The sequence below is a fragment of the Phyllostomus discolor genome, chromosome X, assembly GCF_004126475.2.
Source record: "Phyllostomus discolor isolate MPI-MPIP mPhyDis1 chromosome X, mPhyDis1.pri.v3, whole genome shotgun sequence".
In the NCBI taxonomy this organism is placed as follows: domain Eukaryota; kingdom Metazoa; phylum Chordata; class Mammalia; order Chiroptera; family Phyllostomidae; genus Phyllostomus; species Phyllostomus discolor.
In genome coordinates this window covers 7,968,534-7,992,796 of record NC_050198.1, presented here as the reverse complement: position 1 = coordinate 7,992,796, position 24,263 = coordinate 7,968,534, and the positions used below count along the sequence as shown (strand labels likewise).

The 24,263-nt window shown below is 35.1% G+C and overlaps 1 protein-coding gene across 4 annotated transcripts in view; it reads left to right on the top strand.

Moving 5' to 3' along the window:
• RPS6KA3 (ribosomal protein S6 kinase A3) overlaps positions 1–24,263 on the top strand; it is a 111,584-nt gene that overhangs the window by 4,033 nt on the left and 83,288 nt on the right. Inside the window, exons 2-3 of one of the 4 annotated variants that reach the window (XM_028523339.2) lie at positions 18,713–18,806; positions 19,776–19,812. The exons of 1 other annotated variant lie outside the window; for it this stretch is intronic. The gene's annotated coding sequence lies outside the window, so the exon portion shown is untranslated. Of the gene's footprint in view, positions 1–18,712; positions 18,807–19,711; positions 19,813–24,263 lie in introns of all 4 variants that reach the window. 2 more of the 4 variants (XM_028523340.2, XM_028523342.2) reach the window with 2 other exon arrangements.

Genomic DNA, 24,263 nt, shown 5'->3' with positions numbered 1-24,263 from the left:
TGGTCATTGATTTTGCAAAAAAACATGTTTTATTAAGTTTCTTTTCCTTTTCCTGTTTCATTTTTACCACCTTTCAGGTTTTTTTCTTTCCCCCAAGTGAAGATCTGAGGAGAGGACAGGTATTGTTACATGTCAACTGTCGAGTAACTGTGACACATTACTCAACACTTCATTGTTTTCAGTGATTATAATATAGGATGTCAGTCTTTGTTAAACTAAAATTAGGAAAGTTTGCTTTAGTTTGGCAGCTTGATCTAATACTAATAGGGTTGATCCAAAATGTGAAACTTCTTTGGTACATTTAAACTTTAAGAGAAAGAGATAAACTTATCTATTTAAAAAACAAGTATAGGCAGACTTTGCCTTTTCTTTAGTATGTTTCTGGAAATCATAATGAGTATTATCTATTTTATAATAGATAAGAGTGGCATAATTGGGATGTGTACTCTTGACCAAGGATATGACATTTACTAAATTATAGAATGACCAAAATTATAGCAGATCATTTATCAGAAGTCTGAATTGCAGAAAAATCGTTCTAAAGATTTTTTAAAAATTTATCATCCACTAAAAAATTCATACCATTGTGGTCATTGACAAGATTTGCTCTAAAGTTCCATGCTCAGGGACATGTGATCAGCCAAACTGGGAATGATGGGTGACATCAAGTGGCCCGGTTTACCAGTGCAGACCAGATGCTTTAGACCCAGTGGTTCAGATCACAGTGCATAATAGTGACATCTTGGTGGTCTTTTATCGGTAATACATGAGTGTGATAGTGCCTAGGTGTATATGTGCTTTGGTAGATAACGAGTATTCCCCAATTCACATAATAAAAAGACAAAACAAGGAACTATATTTTAAATCTTGGCATTAGATGCCCTCTCCCTTTCAGAGTTGATACAGTTTCCTCTATCATTTATCTGGAACATTATCAGATCTCAGATATTCTGATTTATCGGTATAATACAAAATAGCATAAAAGCAAAGGTAAAACAACTAATAATCTAAATTGTTAAGTAAAATGTGTTAACAAAAGTAACACAAATATAATGCATTTTGTAGAGATTCAGGATAAAATGTATACATATAGAACATCACTATTATGTAATACATTTGGCTTATTTTAAGCAAATACGTTAGTTACTAGCAGTTAAATTATTTCAACTTTACTTATCTCCTTAAAATTTGGAAGGCATTTTGTGGGATAATTTGGATGCATGGCAAAGAGTTAAAGAACATAGCTTTGGAGTCATAAACACCTGGGTTTGAGTCCTGGCTCTGCCACTTAATAACTTTGTGATCTTATGCAAGTTTTTTAATGTCTCCATGCTTCAACATCCTAGTCTGTAAACTAGGGATGAAAATAATATCTACCTCATGGGGTTGTGGTGAGAACTAAATGAAAAGCACTTGGTTCAGTACATGGTTTAAGTGTTTAATACGTAATAGTTATAATGAATCATCTCTGAGGAAGTTTTGCTTTTTTTTTCCTCCAGAATTAAGAACAATTAAAAACAATTGGCCGGTGTGGCGCAGTCTGGTAAACCAAAATATTGCAGTTCGATTCCAGATTCCCAGTCAGGGCACATGCCTAGGTTGTGGGTTGGTCCCTGGTAAAGGCACATACTAGAGGCAACTGAGGATGTGATATCGCTCTCTCGCTCTCTCTCTCTCGCTCTCGCTCTCTCTCTCTCTCTCTCTCTCTCTCTCTCTCTCTTTCTCTCTCTCTCTCTCTTCCTCCCTCCCTCCCTCCCTCCCTCTCTCCCCCCCCCCCCAAAATCAAGAAGCATGTCCTCCTCAGGTGACGATTGAAAAAAAGATTTGTTTGATCTATTTAAACAGAGCTATTATGATATCCGAGTATAATTGTGTAAGAATAAGGTGAACAGAAATCTCTTAAATCTTGTCCTTCTTTTATATTGTTACCCTCTTCAATATTGTTCTTTTTTTTTAAGATTTTACTTATTTATTTTTAGAGAGAGGGAAAGGGAGGGAGAAAGAAGGAGAGAAACATAGATGGGCTGCCTCTCCTACTTGCAAGGACCTGGGACGGACCTGTAACACAGGCATGTGCCCTGACCAGGAATTGAACCAGAGACCTTTCGCTTTGCCAGATGATGCCCAACCAACTGAGCCACACTGATCAGGGTTTGATATTGTTTTTAAAGAGAGAAAACAGATTAAAAAAACATTTTGAAGAATATGTTTGGAAGAAGGAAGAAAGGAAAGTATGTTCACATTTCAACATTGTTCACATTGGAAGGTGTCTTACAATCCATGGCATATCATTGATTAGGAGTAGACTTTTTCCTTAGTGATACATGAGATAATAGTGTTATCTTACACATAATGATGTCTTCTGATCAATGAAATGTGGTATATCCTGTCTGTCAACCTCTTGAAGAAAGTGTGTCCCTGAAGAAGCAGATAAACTCAATATATAGCACCAATAGGTTGAATTTTGACTTACTGTCTAAAACATACCAACAGAAAATATGTGCACAGCTTTTAATTTTTTTAATCAATTTTCTGTTAATTTCATTTTTAGGAGCAGAAATTGATATGTTATACCTACTTCTTCATTATTCTACACACATTTGTTTTGTTTCTTTGAATGCCATGAGTAACTGGATTTTCCTGTTTAGAAATATAATCCTTTGGATTTGATCTGTTATGTGGTATTTGCTATATAAGGAACTTTAAGTAGTACTTATAATATTTCATTTTTTAAAAGATTTTATTTATTTATTTTTAGAGAGAGGGGGAGAGAAACATCAATGTGTGGTTGCCTTTTGCACACCCCCTACTGGGGATGTGGCCAGCAACCCAGGTGTGTGCCCTGGACTGGGAATCAAACCAGTAACCCTTTGATTCTCAGGTCGGCATTCAGCCACTGAGCCACACCAGCCAGAGCCAATATTTTTAACCAAAAAGTCTCTGGAAATGTTAAAAGCATATTGGTGACCCAACAACCATCTCTGCGCCCCACCCCCCCCCCACCTTAAAAAGAAACAAAGGAGCGTGGCATAATCAATTAACTTTGGGAACTGTGGAGTTAAACAAGATTTGACCAATGTCTTTAAATGCATAACTTCTTAGAATTTTTAAGATGATGTTGTACCTGATAAATCTGCAAAAAGGATATAGCCCCAGCATTTGAGATCTGATGTCAGAACCCCTCTTTTTTCTGAGACAGTATAAAGTCTCAAAAGACACAAATGCATTGCAGAACACAGTTTTGGAAAGTCCAGTAAGTACAGTAACACGATCCAGTATTGCCTGGAAATGAGCCGCTGTGTTTATTTGACTGTATCAAGCTTTTTTCTTTAGCTGTCAAAAGTTTTTGTTTCATTTTAAATTGAAATTTTTGTAAATTGTACAACAATTTTCCATCTTAATAGTGAACTGAAAATTTAAAATAATGTAAACTTTTAAATTCAATGTTCTGAAAATTAATGGTCACCTTCTATCTTAAATATCAAACTAATTGCCCCTGCTAAATGGCCCTTACATTGACTTGCTCTGAAACTTATGTCTAATATTCATAGTTTTTAAAGACTTTCTTTTATCATTTACAACTTTATGCTACTGTCAATCTGCCTGCTTCTCCCATTTTTAAAAAAGATTTTATTTATTTTTAGAGAGAAGGGAAGGGAGGGAGAAAGAGGGGAAGAGAAACATAAATGTGTGGTTGCCTCTTGCATGCCCTCTGCTGGGGACCTGGCCTGCAATGCAGGCATGTGTCCTAGACTGGTTATTGAACTTCTGGTTTGCAACCCGTGCTCAATCCAGTGAGCCACACCAGCCAGGGTCTATTCTTTTTTTTTTTTTTTTAATTAATTGCTTCTAACTTGCAGTTACTAGAAAACAGATAGCTAGAGTTAATGATATTTTGATGTAGCCATTTTCAACAGATCATTAAAAAATGGCCCAATTACTGGTATTACCTAGTCTGCCTATTTACTTTCCTCTCTTGAAAGTGTCAGCTATGAAGGAATGTGAAGGAACTGAAAAACAAGCAGCTAGAAGACCAAAAGCTAGCCTATTCCCCCACCTGGAGTCAGGTCTCCATGTTGTCTTTTAGGTTGTTTTTTGGGGAGGTGGAGGAGTTCATGAAATAGTGCTAGTTTCCTAAATATTAGATACCCTACACTTATGTGTAAATCCAGAATGCTTTTATATTTCCTGTCATTCTTTTTCTTTGCTAATATAAATAGAATCACAGCAATACATAACAAATCAGATTTCCCATATTAACTAATATATCCATGGTGTCTTACATACCTTAAAAACAAAATATATTGTATACACCATGTAAATTGATTTTTATAATCTGACATGTGATGATGATCTCATCTTCAAATTTGACCTGGTCATCTAGATTTCTGAGAGCTTGGCCTCTAATCCTTTGGTCCATAAAGCTTGTCATAGGAAACTTGGTTCAGTCATTTGATATATGATAGGAGCAGATGTCAAATGATAGCCTGAAGCAAAAGATCATTTTGACATTAATAGATTGAAGTGCATCACAGGTGCAGCGTTTTGGGAGAAACCTTCACTCCAGAAATCTTGTAGGACCTACATCAAAAACCTCAGTTACCAGACTCTTATTTAACTTCTTCACATTTAGGGGCAAAGGTGTCTTCCTGAAAACCATATAAAATAACAGGAAAGATACACTTAAAATTTTTTTTAAACTTCTAGATTGGCATTGTTGAGCAGCCACTAGCCACATGTGGCTATTGAGCACTTGAAATGTGGCTAGTGTGGCTGAGAAACTGGATTTTAAATTTGTTTTTAATTAATTTAAATTTAAAGAGTCGCCTGTGGCTATTGGCTAATATATTGAACAGCATAGTTCTAGGTTACAGGATTAATACAAATTGAACCTTTTTTTCCTACACTGGTGTTTTTCAACTCTATCTTCTATTATTTATATATTAAAATTAATAAGCTAAAGCTTTTTTAAATGGAAAATATAGTTAATGTACATTTTCAAATTGAGGATTAATCAGTTTTGTTTTGTCTCTCTCTCCTACCCTGAAGATTTTGATAAGCCCTGCTAGGTGGTACATACCCCTCAAATCACCATTCTGCACTTTGTACAATTTCACTAGTTTTAGTGACATTTCTCATTCCAATGATAACACCAAAATATGTTGCATTGTTCACTATACTGTGCTATATTAACACTGGAAAGGAGGATTGATACATCTCAGAGACTAAGATATACTGAATGGCTTCTCTGACGACACACTTTCGTATACCCATTTGATTGAGGTAGACACAATTATTCCCAAACTTACTGATGAGGAAACTAAAGCCTACAGGGATTAAGTAACTTGATCATGGCTGCATAGCTAGTAAGTGGAGGAGGCAGAATTCAGACCCAAGTCTCACAGATTGTGAATTCCATTGGCTTTCCACTAGATTGCCCTGCTTAAGTTGAGTTATTCAGTCTAGATGAAATCTCCTACAGAGGAGAGAAGTTCCAGGTCATTTGTGTGAGCAGATATTTTTATGGGAATGTATAGGTAGAGTCAGAAAAATAAAATCAGTATTCTCCAAATACAGTGTAGGTTAAATAGGCTTTTGTGAGCTGGCCTGAGAAGCAACATGTGTGACACTGTATGGGAAAATGTTTTGAGATTTCTAAACAGTTATCTTACAAATGAACAGTTGAAACAAAAACTATGGTATTTGGAAAAGGGGAACTGCTTGGATGTTACTTAACAGCTCTCCATACAAAAGTGCCTACGTGTATGCTGAGTTACTATGCTCTGTTTTTTTTTTTGCAGTGTATTAAACCATTACCTCTTTATATTTGCCTCTTCTTTTCAGAAAAATCTATTTGACACTCCCTTAAAGTGCCAAAAAAACAGCATCTGGCTCAACCTGAAAAAGTTGCCAATTGTCTTGTTATAGTATAAGAAAAGGAAATTTAAAGAAAAGTTATAAAGTCATTGGCGTTTCTTTTTGGGGGGGGTTTTAAACATAGGTCAAATAGCCATTTAATCTTTTTAAAAATTGAGATGATTTACATACCACAAAACTCACCCTCGTAAAGTATACAATTCAGTGGTGTTTAGTATATTCACAAGGTTGTGCAATCATCACTACTATTTAATTACACAACATTTTTATCACCCCCAAAATAAATTTCATGCTCATTAACAGTCACTCCCTATTCCTCCTTCCCCCAACCCTTGGCACCCAAAAACCTGCGTTCTGTCTCTGTAGATTTGCCTATTCTTGACATTTCATATTAATGGGATCATACAATGTGTGTCTTTTGTGTCTGACATCATTCGTTTAGCATGTTTTCAAAGTTCATTCATGTTATAGTATGTATTAATGATTCCTTTTTATGGCTGAGTAATATTCCATTGTATGGATATACCACATTTGTTTATCCACTCATCAGTTAATGGACATTTACGTTGTTTCCACTTTTTGGCTATGAAGAATAATATTGCTGTGAACATTTGTATGCAAGTTTTTGTGTGATCATATGTTTTCAGTTCTCTTGGGTATATACCTAGGAATGGAATTGCTTTGTCATGTGGTAAGTATACATTTAACATTTTGAAAAACTGACAAATTGTTTCCAACTTGCTTGTATCATTTTACATTCTTACCAGCAGTATATGAGTGTTCTAATTTCTCTACATCCTCACCAACACTTGTTATTGTCCTTTTCATTATAGCCATCCTAGTGTGTGTGAAATGGTATCTCATTATTGCTTATAATTTGCATTTTCTTAGTGACTATGGGTGTTAAGGATCTTTTCATGTGCTTATTGTCTGCTTGTATACATAATTAACTCTTGAGTTACTATGTTACTGATTTGGGGGCTTAAATTGAGTTTCGTTCTAATGCTGATATAGAAGATCCTTAACTATGTTATGTACATAGTTCTCAGAAAATTTAGTTTCAGTTTGTGCTTTGAAAAGATTTCTTCACTTTTAGATGTGATAAATACAAAGCTCTTCCTAGTACAGTGATTTTTCAACTGGGTTAATAGAGTGCCATATTCTATGGAAGTACCTTAGGATACTTCATCACGTGGGACACCCCTTTCCCAGCCAAAGCAGAGTCCTAAAGGAACACAACAAAGAATTGAAGGTTAATTATAGAAAATTATAGAAAGAAAACAAAGATTGAAGCAGTAATATACAGGTACATAATATTACTGCACAAGATACACAGTAATGTTTTACTGTACATTTAATATACAGTAATTTATACAGTAAAATATACAGTATTATTTTTATTATAGTCTCCTCGGTTTTGTTATACTATTTTATAGTTATTTAATGCAACAATACATATATTAATTGAAGGTCAATCAAAACAAAAGGTCTAGCCCTGGCTGGTGTTGGCTTAGTGGATTGAGTGCTGGCCTGTGAACCAAAGGGTCACCAGTTTGATTCCCAGTCAGGGCACATGCTTGGGTTGCAGGCCTAGTCCCCAGTAGGGGGCGCAATAGAGGAAACCACACATTGATGTTTCTCTCCATCTCTTTCTCCCTCCCTTCCCTTCTCTCTAAGAATAAGTAAATAAAATCTTTTAAAAAATTTTTTTAAACCTTCAAAAAAAGGTCAAGGATATCTGGAATTAAATATGAGTTAACAGATCAATGAATTCTTTTCAAGAACTCATTTCTTTCAAGTGGAATATATAGGTATTTTATTCAAAGAAGTAAAAATGCACAATGAAATCCATGTTTGCCTCCTTTTCTTCAAGTTCCTGTTGGCTTTTGGTATAATTCAAGAGCAATATCACAATGGATGCTGATAGCAGTAAGGGGGAGAGGGTTACTTAAAGAGATAAATGTCACAGGCAAGTTAACCATAAGATTTCTCTTGGATTGTTGAAAAGAAGAGCTCATAAATGAGTTTTAAAGTGATCTTTCTCCCCTGGCTGTTCTGAGAGTGCATAGCATAGTACTAGGTGATGATGAATGAAATAGAATTCTTTCCTTTGGAACATTGTAATCTAAAGTACTGAGGTAGGCAGACAGTTGAAAAACATGAAGCAAACTAAATTAGCCAGGAATGATATAAATAAATGTAATTGGATCTTGAGGGCAAAATTTTGATCTATAATTTTATAGTAGTTTCCATAGTGCATTTTTAACCATAATGTAGAAAACTAGAAAATAAAAATTTTTACTCTCAACACCCAATAAAGTTACTTCTAACACACATGCACACACATACAGAGAAAGAGAGAGAGAAATAGAGCAAGAACCATCTGGTTCTGCCAAGGTAAAGGAGCCCTACTCCTCCGAGGTCCTCCTTTACAACTAAAACACCTCAAACATAACCCAACACACAAGCACAGGAATACCCTGAAAGGTGGAAACAAGAAGGCAGACGCCCACAGATTTCAGAACTCAAGGCATGATAACAAATAATTCTCTGGGTTTTCTTATTGTCTCATATATCCTGAATTGGCTGCTATAAAAGCCTCTAACCTAAAATCACCAATAGGTACAGACAAAATGGGCCCCAAGAAAAGCCTGTTCTCTTTAGCTAGATGACTGGGGAAAGGGTAGCCTTACAATAGTAAACTTTTTTTTTTGCACTATCCACCCTACTGTAGCCAGGTATCAACAGAGAAACACCTTACCCCAAGGAAGCAAGTGACAGTTGCCCAGATTCCCCCACCCACTAGTGTTGGCTGGGTAAATCAGGGACCAGGCCTCCCATTCCCTGCATAGCAAAAGCAGACAACACTTTGATTCCCTCTGCTGGGTGGTTTTGGCAGGGAGATCAGGGACCTGATCTTTCCTCATCCGCCTCATCCTACCCCCTACAGAAGGAGATGGTGCTTTCTGTAGGGTCCAGCAGCCAGTTGAGCCTTCACTCCAACCTGGAAGCAATGAGACTTACCGAGGTAGTGTAAGGCAGGGCTAGTCTCCACTAAGCCTTCCCCCACTCTGTGCCAGTGAGGAGCTGAGCCTCCACCCTCACCCAACATCAACAAAGCAGAACAAGATGGTTGGATGTGGGCTAGTTAACAGTGCTTTCCCCTCCGTGATGTCAGTGGCACCCACTGGGGAGCCGAGCTTCCACTCCCATCTGGCATCTACAAGGTAGAACAAAGCCGTAGATGGCAGGGTCACTTAGCACTCCATTTCCCCTCTCTCCTCCCCAGTTGTTAATGGAGCCCTTCGGGGAACTGAGCTTTCCACTCTACCTTACAGCAACAAAGCATTGTGAGTCAGCCCTGTGCTGCTGTCCCCCCTGTTGTCAGTAGGGTCTGTCAGAGAGCTGAACTTACACCCCTACACAGAGGCAATGAGGTGGTACAGGTTGGTGTCCCACTTTCGCTGGGACCAAGGGTAGAGCTGAACTTGGCATCTCACCCATCTGGCAAAAAAGCAGTGTGACTCATTGTTCCACTTTTGCCAGGGTGATGTTGGTGGAGCCCAGCAGGAAGTTGAACATACACACTCATCCTGCCCTCACACTACATCTCAACTGGTGGACAGCCTGCTAAAAAAAGATTAAATGGGATACAGAATCTTGTAATCTCCAAAATGTGCATTACACAATGGAAGACACTTACACTAAGACCCAGGAAAATACAACACAAATGAAAAAATAGTCAACAGATACCAGTCTAACAAGGATTTTAAAGCAGCCACCATAAAAATCCTTCCCTGAACAATCATAAATACATTTAAAACAAATGAAGTATTAGTCTCAGAAAAGAAATAAAAGACATAAAGCAGAAAATGGAAATTTTAGAACTGAAAACTACAATAACAAATAAACTTACATGGGATTGACAGAGGAATGGAGATGACAGGAGTTACAAAAATGAAGATAGACCAATAGAAATTACCCACTCTGAACAACAGAAAAAAGTAAATTGAAAAAATATGAAGAGAGCCTTAGGGGCCTGGGGGACATGTCATCAAAGTCTCAGAAAGCAAAATGTGGACCTGAAGAAATAATGACTGCAATATTCCCAATTTGGCAAAAGATGCAAGCCTTTAGAGTCAAGAAACTGAATCCTAAACAATATAAACCCAAAGTACTTCACACCCAGACACATCAAAATCAAACCTTTGGAAATGAGAAGTTGTTTAATGGGTATACAGTTTCAATATTACAAGATGAAAAAATTCTGGAGATTGGTTACACAATGTAAATATTCTTAACATGTTGAACTGTGCACTAAAACTGCCTCAGATAAATTTTATGTGTATTTTACTACAATTTTACAATATTTTAAAATCAAACTGGAAGTAAAGAGAGAGAATCTTGAAAGCAGCTAGAGAGAAATGAACTATTACCTTGAGGGGAACAATGATTCAAATGACAGGAGATCTCACATTAGAAACCATGGAAGCTAGACGAAATGGCACACTTTTTCAAGTGCTGAAGGAAAGTAACTGTCAACTCAGAGTTCTATACTCAGTGAAAGATTCATCAAAAATGAAGGTACAATCAAAGCAGTCTCAGATGAAGGAAAAAGCTAAGAGAATTTGTTTCTACCAGACCCTGAAAGACTACAGGTGGTTCTTCAAGCAGAAAGGAAATGGCAAAAGGATCTGGAACATCAAGAATAAAGAGATAAGAGTAACGTGAATTCTACACAGTCTCTTCCTGAAAATAGAAGAAGAGGAAACACTTCACAGCTCATTTTATTAGGCTAGTATCACCCTGATCCCAAAACCTAAAAATAGGACAGAAAATTATAGACCAGTATTCCTCAAAATATAGAATGTATAGTCCTCAACAAAATAAATCCAACAACATATAAACAACTATCTGGTGTGACCAAGTGGGTTTTATTCCAAGGATGTAAGACTGGTTCATTGTTCAGTGAATTGATGTAGATTGTGGGTTTAAATATAAACTGTAAAACTATAAAACTTTTACAACTTAGACATGGGGAAATCTTCAGGACAGTGGGCTAGAACCAGACATGAAATGCACAATCCATAAAAGAAAAAAAATAAATTGGACTTTATTAAAATTCACTTCTCTCTATGAAAAAGAACCAGTTAAAGGACTGAAAAGACAAGCTACAGATGGGGTGAGTATATTTTCAAACCTATATCTGAGACAGGACTTGTATCTAAATAGAATATATAAAGAACTTTCAAAACCCAATGGTAACAAAGACAAACAATGCAATTGGAAATTAGACAAAAGAGGTCAACAGACATTTCACCAAAGAGGATATATGGTTAGCAAATGAGCGTATGAAAAGATGTTCAACATGGTTAGCTATCAGGGAAATGAGCAAATCACGATGAGATACCACTACACATCTATTAGAACAGCCAGAATAAAAAATAGTGAAAATACCAAACGTTGGTGAGGATGTAGACAAGCTGATGGTGGCAATGTAAAATGATATAGTCTTCCTGGAAAATAGGTTGGCCATTACTTACATGACCTAGCAGTCATACTCCTGGGCATTTATCCCAGAGAAATGAAAATATATGTCCACTCAAAAGTCTGTACACAAATGTTCATAGCAGCTTTTTTGGTAATATCCAAAAGTTAGAAATCAAATGTCCTTCAATGGGTGAATAATTACCGTGTTTTGCCATGTATAATGCACTCCCATGTATAGTGAGCATCCACGTTTTTGGCCCAAACTTTTAGGAAAAAAAATCTTTTAATTTTTTGATTCAATTTTTTATTTCTATTTAGAAACAAAACTGATTATTATATTTCAGGTATTATTTTGCATATGGATACCATTACTGCTTTCTAGAGTTACACTTTTAACTCATAAACATAAGTAAAAGGATTAAAAACATTTATATAGATGCAGAATTAGTACTACCATGTATAATGTGCATCCTTATTTTTCCCTCAAAAATTTGGGCAAAAAAGTGCACATTCTACATAACAAAATATGGTAAGCTGCAGTACATCCACACCATCTAGTACTACCCAGCAATTAGAAGGAATGAATTATTGATACACACAAAAACCTGGATGAATCTCAAGGGAATTCATGCTGAATGAAAAAAAGGTTACATGCGCGATTGTGTTAATATAACACTCTTGAAGTGACAAAATGGTGGAAGTGGAGACTAGATAAATGGTTGCTAAGGTTAAAAAGAAGGGGGGAGAGAGGGAGGTGGGTACGGTTATAAAGGGGCAACACATAGGCCCTTGGTGGTGATGAATTGTCAGTATCTTTACAGTGGCAGTAGATATAGGAACCTATGCATGTGGTAAAATAAGTAGGATGTACACACATGAGAACCTGTGAAACCAGTGAAATCAGAATAAAGTCTGGGCATTGTACCAGTATACATTTCCTGTGTTTGACAGGGATTTATGTGAGATGAAACCACTGGGTTTTCTCTGTCTTTGCAACTTCCTGAACCTATAATCCAGGGGTGTCAAACTCATTTTCACCGGGTGCCACATCATTCTCGCCGTTGCCTCAAAGGGCTGAAATAATTTTAGGACTGTATAAATGTAACTACTCCTTAACAGTTAAGTGAGAGCTCAGCACTGCCACCAGGTAGAAACAAGGTGCCAGGCTGGATAAAACAAGGTGGAGGGCCAGATTGGGCCTATGGGCCTTGTGTTTGCCACCTGTGCTGTAATCATTTCTAATTAAAAAGTTTAAAAATCAAATCATTAGATAAAATCCAATGTCTATTCTCAATTAAAAATTTAGTAAAATAGAAATAAAAGGGTGTGTCCTTGATACTATTGAAAAATACCTCAGACCAATAGCCAGGATCATGCTTGATGGAGACATATAGGCAGTCTCATCAAAATTATGCCTGCTGTTTTCACCTCTATGATCTAGAAGAGGTTGCTATTGCAATTAGAGAAAGAAAATCAAAGATACTCAAAAGAAGGATAAAAGATTACTATTTGTAAATATATGTTTATCATCTACTTAGGTAATCTAAGGAAACCACTAAAAAGGTTTGTTAAAACTAACAATAGTCTAATAAAGCAGTATTATACAAAGTATGTTAAGCAATCAATAAATAGCTTTGCTAGGCAGAAACAATAATGGAAAGATCTCATTCAAACTAGCAGTAAAAATATTAAATGTCTGGAAATAAACATGAGCAAAAGGGTAGGAGCTGAATGAAACTCAGTTGCATTAAAGAATAATTTTAATAAATCAAGAGAAAAGCCATGGTTCTTTAAATTACTTGCAATAGGATTTGAGGTTTGTTTTTTTCTTACTGTTTTTTAAGAATTGAGGGTAACTTTTCCTTCTGTGTTAAATGTTCCCAGATTTTAGTTTTTAAAATTTCTTTTAATTATTTTATAGCTTATCTGAATAGTTAATACTAAGAATTTTTAGTAAAATGCTCTTGTTAATACTGTATGTGCATAAAATATGTATGTAGCTGTAATTAATCATGGAGTTGTAATTAGAAACTATATTTCTGATTACTTTTTCAGAAATAAGTCTTTTTGCCAGATTGTGTGTTTATGCTTATGGTAATTTTTAAATACACACACACTATTTAAAAAATGAGTGAGTAAGTTTGGATTTTTTTCCTGTAAACTGCAAACTTGTCTAAAACATTTTGTGTTAAGATACAGTTGAAGGATGGTGGTTACCAAAGGGGAAGTGGGATGGGGGGAGGTTGTAGAGAGTAAAGGGGATCAAATATATGGTGACAGAAAGAGACTAGACTTCGAGTGGTAAGCACACATTGTAATATACAGATGATGTATTATAGAGTTGTACACCTGAAACATATAATGTTATTAACCAATGATACCCCAATAAATTTAATTTTAAAAAAAGATACAGTTGAGCCCTGGCCAGGTGACTTGGTTGGAGCGTTGTCTCATATATCAAAACATTGCGGATTCCATTACCAGTCAGGGCACATGCCTAGGTTGTGGGTTTGATCCCAGTTGAGGTACATGTGGGAGGCAAACCAATCGATATTTGATTGATATTTCTCTCCCTTTCTCCCTCTCTAAAATCAATAAACAAATCCTTGGGTGAGAATTTTTAAAAAAGATACAGTTGATACTACACAAGAATTTTTCTTGGGTATTAAGCTCTGATTTATTGTGTATTTGAGCAAGTCCCATCCTGTCTTGTTTTACTTACAAGCTATTACTGCGCTCTTCTTCTTATTCATAGAGATGTCTGTAAGTCTCTATGTAAGTTAATTATATTAAGTGATTATTAGTAAACAGTTATCTTATCAATAAGGTAAGATGGTCAGTTGGGCAAACATTTAAGCACCACCTGTTTTACTGATGAGGTTCAGGTAATCTTGCCACAATCACATAGCTTGGGCTTTGAAGCCAAGCATAATGCTTATAACTATTTTAGAAAGGATGACTTCTTTAAGCCTCTAGTAATCAGAAGAAGTTATTACACTTGTTCCTGAGACTCTAAATTAGACAAACCAAGTAATGCATTAACCAGTTATCTAGTACTCAGAGTTTTAGCCCTATAAATGGAAGTGGACCCATTAGGGTAAGGGACTTACCAGAATCCCCTCAAATATTTATATTTGTCATTTTCTGTGGCAAGGTGAGCGAGAGGAAAGAAAAGCTAACACTTACTCAACAACCAACATGGCTAGGCATACTGAACTTTACCACAACTTCCGACATAACTAGCATCCAAATCTTGTGGAGAGAACTGAGATTCATGTTTAGTACTTGCCCAAAGTCATGCCTATAATAAGGGGCAAAGCCACGTTTTGAAACTTGATATGTCAGGCTCTAAAGCCCATGATCTTGTCTCTACACTGTGATTTCCCAGATTGTCTAATCACACGAAACATCTAAGGTGCCTGTAAAAAAATGAAATACTAGGCCATGTGGCTTCTGGAACTTGTGATTCATTTACGTTTGGAGTAAGGCCAGGTAATGTATCATTAACTGGAATCTTAGGTGATTCTGATCATCAGACAGGTTTGGGAAATACTGCCCAGTCTATGAGTACGAACAAGTGGGGTTTGAAGGTATTAGGAAGGCATTGAATAGGGCTGGCTGGGAGTAGACAGAGGCACTTAAAAAGAAAGTTGACACTTTAATAGTTTTCAATAGTAGCAAAGTAAGAATAGCAAGATTGGATTGTGTAAATTATAACATTGCTTTAGGTTCCTTAATCTTCACAGAAAAACAATGTTTTATTTTCTTTCTATTAGTATTTCTCTTTCAGGTGACAACATTTGTGCAGTCTGTTCTTTGGCGTTATTCTAGCTTACACTTGGGTACAAAGGCACCACTGAAGGATATAGATAAAACTGTTTGGGATACAGGAGAGAAAGAAGGAATTAGAAATAACATAAAAGAGCTTTAAATACAGAATCAGTAATTTCCTCAGGTGTAAAACCCCCACAAACTCTTAAATAACTTTAATCCTTAATGTCACAGGATTATAACATTTCCAAGCTGAAAGAGCTCTTGGGTATACACATATTTTATGCATGAAGAAAGCCACATCTCAAGAGAGGCTTAAGGGCTTGCCCACAGCAGTGGCAGATTTTCAAATACATCCTGGCCAAGGTTCCATCAAACTCTTATAGATTGCATATAAGTACCAGAAAATAGTGACTTTTCCAAGGTCACGCTGCTTTTTAGAAATAAATTTAGTGGCAAATCATGTTTGCTTTATCTTCCCTACGTTATCTAATTTTATGGCTTCTCCCTTTTTAATTGTCTTAGAATATAAATACAGTCAAAGGAATCTCTTTTAAAAGATTATACAATTTGAAATATTATATCTGATCAATGATATGTTAGAAAAATGAACCATTACCTTGTTACAATAGTGTGTTTAAATAATGGACACTTTAACAACATGTTGAAGGAAGAACTCTAGTTTTTTCCACTTTTTATTACAAAAGTTTTATTTATAAATAGAGAAAAAGGAACATAACTAGATGCCTATATGTGAATTCCAACAGTAATGTATGATAGCATTTCAGTGTAGTGGTATTAGCTTTGGATTCGGACTTGGGTTCAGTTATCTGCAAACTTAATAGGTCTGTGATCTTGAACAAGTTATTAAATATCAACCTAACCTTTTTTCTCTACATAATAGCATATCTCATTGTTTAATAATGATTAATTGGGATTCAGTGAGAAAATATGCATAACATAACTAACACTATACTTTGAACAAAATAAGCTTTGCATAAAATGATAGCTGTTATTAACATTTATTTCCTCGAGCCAGTAATATTTTACAAGAATATATTTCTGACCAAGTACTTTAGCTTATTTCTTTATTCAATCCTTAAATCATAATCAGAAAATAAGATCTGTATGATTCCTGCTTTTAAGAATTTTGAATTTACGTGGATTGAGCACGGGCTGCGAACCAAAGTGTCGCAGGTTCGATTCCCAGCCAAGCCACATACCTGGGTTGCAGGCCACAGCCCCCAGCAACCACACATTGATGTTTCTCTCTCTCTCTCTTCCTCCCTTCCCTCTCTAAAAATAAATAAATAAAATCTTTTAAAAAAGAATTCTTAACATCTGATTTAAAAAAAAGAATTTTGAGTTTACTTTATGGTCTAGAACACAATCAGTCTTTATAATTTCATAGGTACTTGAAAAGAACCTGTATTCTTTTTACACTATAAAATTCAGTATCTACCTATTTTAATATAACTTACATCATATGCTTTGTCCTTATTTTATTTATTATGCTAGCTGATATTAATGTGGTAAAGTTTTCCCTTCTATTTTGTTTCCATTTATTTCATGCTATAGTCCCCCAAGTATCTTTTCTGTTTTGTGGTTAGGTTAGTCTGTGCTTAAATGTTCAATATTGTTTTGCATTTATTATTTTAATGGCTTATTTCAAAAAAAAAATAATTTGCCAACTATAGAAAATCTGAAAAAGAGAAAGAAACAAGGAAATGACACATCTTTACCATTGGTATGAAATGTCATTATTTAAAAATTTAAATGTGGTTAAGAGTAGGGGTTTTAGAATCAGATTTCAATTTGAACTTAGGCTCTGCTTATTCACCTTAGACAGGATATTAGGTGTTTTCATTCAACAAATATTTATTGAGCACCTACTGTGTGCCAGGCATTTTCCTGGGGGTTGAGGACACAGTGCTTAAAAAGATAGACATGCTCATTTTGGCTTAATGTCTTCACTTGTAAATTAGTGATAATGCCTTCACAGAATTGTCAGAAGCATAAAAAATGATCTATAGTACTTAGTACTTGCGTGGTGTGTGGTAATTGCTCAGTAAATGATGGCAATTATTACTGTATGTATTAAGTACTAATTATATTTTTAGTCTAAATTAAGTGACCAGCTTAATCAGCTTAAGATTTTTGTCTCATAGTTTATTGTTGGCCTTAATCTTACAAACACTTGCTTTCTTTTTTATGCTTTTGTTTCATTTGGGTTCCTCTTTAAACTAGTAAGTGATTTTGTGGGTGTTTTTCACCTTTTATAACCTAAGACTCTTAAAGTTTTTGTTATCAAGCATTTTAAACACATGCCACAGTAGAGAGAATAGTGTAATGAACCACCATATTCCCATAACCCAGCTTCAAGAATTATCACCCCCCAACACAAGTCCTCTCTTGTCCTCTCCCTAGCTCCAGTGGATTATTTTGAAGCTAATCTAGATACATCAACTTAGATGTAGATATTCACGTTTATATTTCTTAAAATATAAAGACTTAAAAACATGTAACTACCATACCATCATAATTCATAAAATCATCAATAATTCTGTAGTAGCATCAAATATACAGTAAGACCCTTAATCTTAATTAGATACTTTAAAGTTTACATTTCTTATATTTGTTACGTTTGGAATTATTTCATTCATCTAAAGTTTTTATTTTTTACTTTTGTCATATGGATTGTTTTGTTGAGGAGATTTTGAAATAATGAAGAAAGAATTATGGAATTGGAAAGACCTGGGTTTTCTGCCATTCACTACTCTGCTAAGCCTTTGGTTCCTCATCTGTAAAGCAGGGATGATTAGACCTACCTCATGTCGTTATGGTTGAATATAATGCCTGCGTAAAGTACTATTCAGTCTCTGCCAGTTATTATCTTCTAGTGATTTGGACTGCAATAAATAAATAGAATTTTGGTTATTGTGTGGTTTTTGAAAACACTGCAAAGTTTATATTTACTAACGAATTACTAAAATAGTGGCTTTTAAATATCCTTTTAGGAAAGACAAAATTTAGAATCTTTGTTTCTCCCTTCTTCCACTCTTATTTTGAGTCCATACTAATTTAGCCTGAGATGACACATCTTACCTTTAACTTTCTCAAGTTTTACATTGTTTATATACTATATTTGTTTATTCTTCATTTGACCATTGCTGTTTTAGTGGGGTTAATTATTCTCTTCAGTGATTTCTAGAAATTAAATTGGTGTCAGTGTTCTTCACCTGGTCTTTCCTACCTCAGTATTCTTGAATTCTTATTTTGATTCTCTTTCAATGGTCTAGGGCACACCTTTGAACAATTTATGAAAAAAAGATACTACCAGGATGGTAACATTTTATAAGACTTTGCAGAGCTGAGAATAATTTTGTGGCCTTTGTATATGAAAAACTAGGACAAGGTATAAAATTCTTAGATCATAATTTTTCCCTTTCCACTCTCAGTAAGTCATTACTTCATTGTCTTCTGGCATTTTATTATTGCAGAGGAAAACTCTAAGGTCAATCGGATTTTAGTTCCTTTGAAAATAACCTATTTTTTTCTGCTTGTATGCTTGTAGGGTTGTATCTTTATCCTTGAAATTTAAAAACATTTGCCAGGACATGTCTTGGTGTTGATGATCTCTGTTGAACCTTCTCAGTCTCCAGTCTCAGGTATTTTTTTTTTTTCCGGAACTGGAAAGTTTTCTTGTACTTTTGATTGATTAAACTGCTCTGTTTTTTTTTTTTTTTTTAGGAACATCTGTTATTCATAGATTATTTCTATGTCTGTCCTCCATAGTTTTTAAATCTTTTCTTTCATTTCCTTTTTCATTTACTCAAGTTTGTCCTCCGTGGCATGGATTCCGTTTTCTGCAGTGTCAATTCTAATACTTGCTGTTCACAATGCAGATTTAATTTTGGCTACCGTGTTTTCTTTTTTTTTTTTTAATTCTTATCTCAACATACTCTTGCTTCATAAGCAGAATTCCCCTTAGGAGTACACTCCAAAAAACATGAGGTGGATTCAGGCCTAAAATGTATCTATTTTCTGAGACCACAACCACAGGACCAGAAAGGAAAGAAAAGACTCCTTAAAGTGAAGATAACCAGAGTTCATTCCTACTCTTGTCTAGAAAATAGAACAGTCTTGAGTACTGGCAGGCCTTTAGTTGCTGCAGGAATAGCAAAGCAAGCTTACGGGCACCTTAACTAGAATAAAGGGATTATTCTAATTACATTGATTGTTTTTTATCTTTATAAATTATATAATAAATACATATAATTTGGAAAATACAGTACAAAGAAGAAAATCCTATGACCCAGGTAACTACTGATAAAATTTTATATATGCTTTGCCAGTTACATGCACACATTTTGGTGGGGTACAAAATTGGGGTCCTACTATGTAGTTTTTATCCTTTTCAATTTAATATACTGCAAGCATATCTTTGCATCATTAACTTTTCTTTGAGGCCCTGGTTTTAACCATTGCATAGTATTCCTACATATGAATAGATGTATTATGATTTATTTAACCAGTCCCCTGTTGGTCATTTAGATTGTTTTCTATTTTTCAGTATAATGAGTATGATGACTATCACTGTACATAAGTCTTTATGCACATCTCTGATATTTCCTTAGGATAAATGAGGAGCTGATTCTTAATCCTGACACATTGGTAAGGATTATATACCTTCCTTATTAAGAATTTAAAATGCTTGTTTCTTACTGTTTCATTGTGATTGCATAGAAAGTTTTTGGATTCTGAACAATATGATGGTATCTTAACTGAAATTTGAGAGAGGTTTCTAATGCCTCCTCCTCAACACCTTCATGGAACTCCTGTTGTATAAGCTTTGGGCAGGAAAATCATTGCTGATATCATGGAGTTTGGAAGGCAAATATACTTGTGGAAACTTGAAGATGGTATAAAAAAAATGTGGCCCTTGCTCATTTCTACAACCTGGGTCTCCAACTAAGGCTCTGGACCCTTTCTTTTTCTCCTCCCTTCCTCTTATTTCAGGCTGTTGTTCTCTGTGAGGAATTCTTTTCTCCCTATGTTCATATGTACATTTCATTTCTAGGTAGGAAGATGTCAGTATCTGGTATGTCCTGCTAAGTTAAAATTAGCATTTATCAATCACAGATAATTTTTTTAGTCCTAGTATATTCGTACATGATGATCTCCTACTGAACTCAGAGCATTTTTAAAAATTTATTTTATGTTTTCTTCAAAGGTATCAAGCAGCAGCCTGGAAATATACATTGTTTAACATGACATTACAACAAAATCTGTTTAGTGGGGTTACTTAAAATGAAATTTTAAAATGAAGTAAAATGTTCTTATTTTTAACATTTCAGAAATTTCCTTGAAATTCTTGGGAATATTCTAGAAGTCCTAAATCCTTGATTAAGAATTACTGATTTCAATTGTTCATCCTCTTTAATTTAAACCAGGATAATGATCTTAAGTGATAAATTTATACCACAACATTGGAACTTATTTTGAAAATAATTCCTGCTGTAACTCAAGCCAGCAGTCTCCTTTATCTGATTTGCTCTGATGGGACCCATATTATACATTGTACCCATATTGTACATTATCTAATTTCTGACTTTTACACATTTCAGACTAACAGAGTAAAGTGTGATTAGAATTTTCTAACCTTTCCCAGTATTTCACATAATATTTGCATATGTACACTCTGCCAAGCTCTGCAGTTTTTTGGCTGGAAGGCATTATAGTGGGATGAGAGAGGATAATATATTGCCTCTCTTTTAAACTATTCTTTTTTGTCTGTTCTCATTCTTTAGCCACATTGTATAAAATATACCACACATATGAATGATTTCTTTGGCAGGAAATTGGCTGTACTAAGTGGTGAAACAGGTATCTCCACACTTTCCAGTACTTGTTCACTGCATTGCATTAGAAGTTAAATATAGAAATGTAAATGTTACACAGTGAAATGAAACAAAAGAGGGGACAGGAAGTAGCATTTACTGAGGCATCTGCTGTCCCTTGGTGGATCCTTTTAATTACAACATGCCTATGAGGTAGCTATTATATGCATCTTACAAATGAAAGAAACTGAGGCTCAAAATATAAGTAACTTACCCAAAGGTGGATAACTACAGCATTGACAGTACTGGGATTTAAACCTGGTACTAGCCAAATTCAGACCACCTGTTTTCTCTCTTTCGTAGAATTAGAGAAATACATTTTCCTGCTTAATAGGTACTATTTCTTGAACTTTTAGAACTATAGAAATTGCAATGAGTCTGACTGATGGTCCATGTAACCTAATCTCTAATGAAACCAAGGGTCATTTTTCAAAAGGGAAATTTCTTAGCTGCAGAAGTAATGTGCTCATTTCTAACAGATAACATCGGAGTCCCTGTTTCGATAAAATGAAACAAAACATTTGTTGAAGTAAAGGTGCTTTTTTTGATAGATCTTTGTACAGATCCTGCACGGGTATGTAGAATTAACATTGGCCTTCATCTTTTCCTGCTTTAAAAATTAAATTGTTCAAAAATTTAAATCTTTGCTAAACTTGGAAAGGAAGGAGATAAATATTTTTGCCAAAAGTAGAGCATAAAATACCTTTATAACATGTTTTCCTCGATTTTTTTTTCTTAGACTGCTTTGTTAGTATATTACTATTAATTAGCTGGGTGAGGAGTTTAGAAAAGAAAATGTATTATAAAATATATGAATCACATGAAGCTGAAAATTGTGAAGAGACTGATTTCTGAATTTGGAATCTAATCTATAGAGTCTATAGCAATAGATCAAAACTGGAAAAAAATGAAGCAAAATTTTAAAATAGGGCTTTATTCATGAGGCAGAGAATACATGGCTTAGTTGCCGTGTAAATAAAGAAGATGAGGATTAATCAGCAGAAAACTAAGTAGGACTCAGCAATGTGTTCTGGACATTCCAAAATACTGCATAGGTGACCTGCATTAATATAGGTTATTATCTAGGACAGAAGAGGTGATATGCCGTTTACTCTGCATTGGTCATATCAAGGTTGGAATGTTCATTTCATGCAAGTCTGTATATCACCCTTTAAGAAGAATTGGATGCATGCTCAGAAAGAAGATGGTCTCATCTGTCTAAAAGGAATGTTTGAAGGAACTTGAGCTATCTAGAAAAGAACAGACCCAGTTGGAGTGGTTTGTAGTTATAGCTGTAGATTTACTTGCTGTGACTTGCAGATATAGTGTAGGCAAGGTAGCCATCATATATTAGTAACTCTCTTAAACGGAATTTGTTACTGAGGAAAGTTACTATATAATAAAGAATTTTTTTCTAGCAGCCAAAGCTTTTTCTGAGATATGGTGTAGTCAGCTGCCTGCTGAAGTAGTGCATTCTTGTCTTGATAGTGTTCAAATATAGATGAGAATGGGATAGAAAGAACTGAAACATATGATGTATATTTGGAACAGAAGACCTTTAAGATCCCTTACCAACCTTAAACTTTTTGTGGTTTTAAGATCAAAAGGACTTTATGGAGTATTATTTTAACCTCATGAATTTACCTCACCTTAATAATAGTAATTTGCATTGGTATAGCTCTTTACAGTTTATAAAGTGCTTTCTTAGGAGTTAACTCAGTTTTCAGCCTAAGGATAACCCATTGGCTAGGCAAGGCACATATCCTCATTTTGAACAGATAAAAATAATAGGAGAAAATCTGAACTGCCCCAAACATAAAGCTTATAAGTGGCAGACCTAGGACTCTACCCCTTGTCCACCAATTCCAAGTTTAGTGCTATTTCTGCTGTACCAGTTTGCCTTAAAAAGTGAGTTATAAGTTGTGATTCTTGTTTTACACACATGAAAGTTGCCAGGAGTAGATGGTTCTCAAATTATATCCCCATGAAAAATGTAAGTGTAGCTCAAGTTAGACCAGGGGTTCTGAAAGCCAAATAATAGGGAAGCTGTTGAGCAGATTATAATAGAAAAAGAACTCTGTATACAATTAATGAGCAAATCCACTTTGGGTTACTAGATGAATGATGGTAACATTCACTAAGATAGCAAAGATAGGAGAAATAGCAGGTTGGTGGGCCACAGAGCAGGTGATTGAGTTGAATTTTGGACAAAATTAAAGTAGTTAACATTGATTGTTAACTAAGTGCCAGGCACTGTGCTTAGGGTTTTATATCATTTATGTCATTTAGTCTTTACAGCTCTCTGAAGATAAGTCTTTGTAATTGTCACTTTCCATATGAAGAAACTAAAGCTCAAAAAATAGTTTAAATAATTTGCCTGAGGCTTCATAATTAGTGCAAGAGCAGAAATCTGATCTAAATGTCGGACTCCAAAGCCAGTGTTCTTAAGAACTAGTTCTAGGTTTATCTGGGATATCTGAGTAAAGATAATCAGTATTCAGTTGAAAAATGGCTGTAGCTTTTAGGAGAAAGATGTATCTTAGAGTTGAGTCTTTAACATAGAAATAGGGCCTCTGAAAGTGTCTTGGAAAAATAAAGATTTTATACCTGTTCCTCCCCCTTTTTTTTGCATTTTGGCACCATTTCTGTACTTCATAATATTGTATAGGCATTTCCTAACTTAGAACATACTCGGTGAGTGTTTGAAAATGAAAGGTACCCTTTCTATGGGTTAGTAGACTTGTGAGATCCTCTGGAATGGTGGCCGTGTTTATTAACCTTTCACCTCCAACTTGGTGCCTAGAACATAGCATGAATGAAATGAAATACATGGATGAATGGATGAATAATAGGAATGGATAGAGTAGAGAGAGGAGTTCATATTTCAGAGCAGATGCCTCATGTGGGCTATAGGGTAATGGATGGTTTACCTTTTATTCTCCAGTTGATAGTGCTTCAAAGATGGTTAGCTTAGATTCTTGTGCATTTGTTGAATATAACAAGTAGTCAAGCGAATTCACCTCTTTTTCAAGTAAGGAAACTAGAGAAGACGCTATATGTTCCTGACTCTGTTTTATTTTGTTTTAAATTATACACAAATAATACATATTCATTGAAGACATTATAGGCACATTAGAAAATTCAAACAAGCAAAAAACAAACATAAATTTAAATTGTCTAAAATTCTACCACTCAGAGATAGCCACTGTTAACATTTTGGTGTAT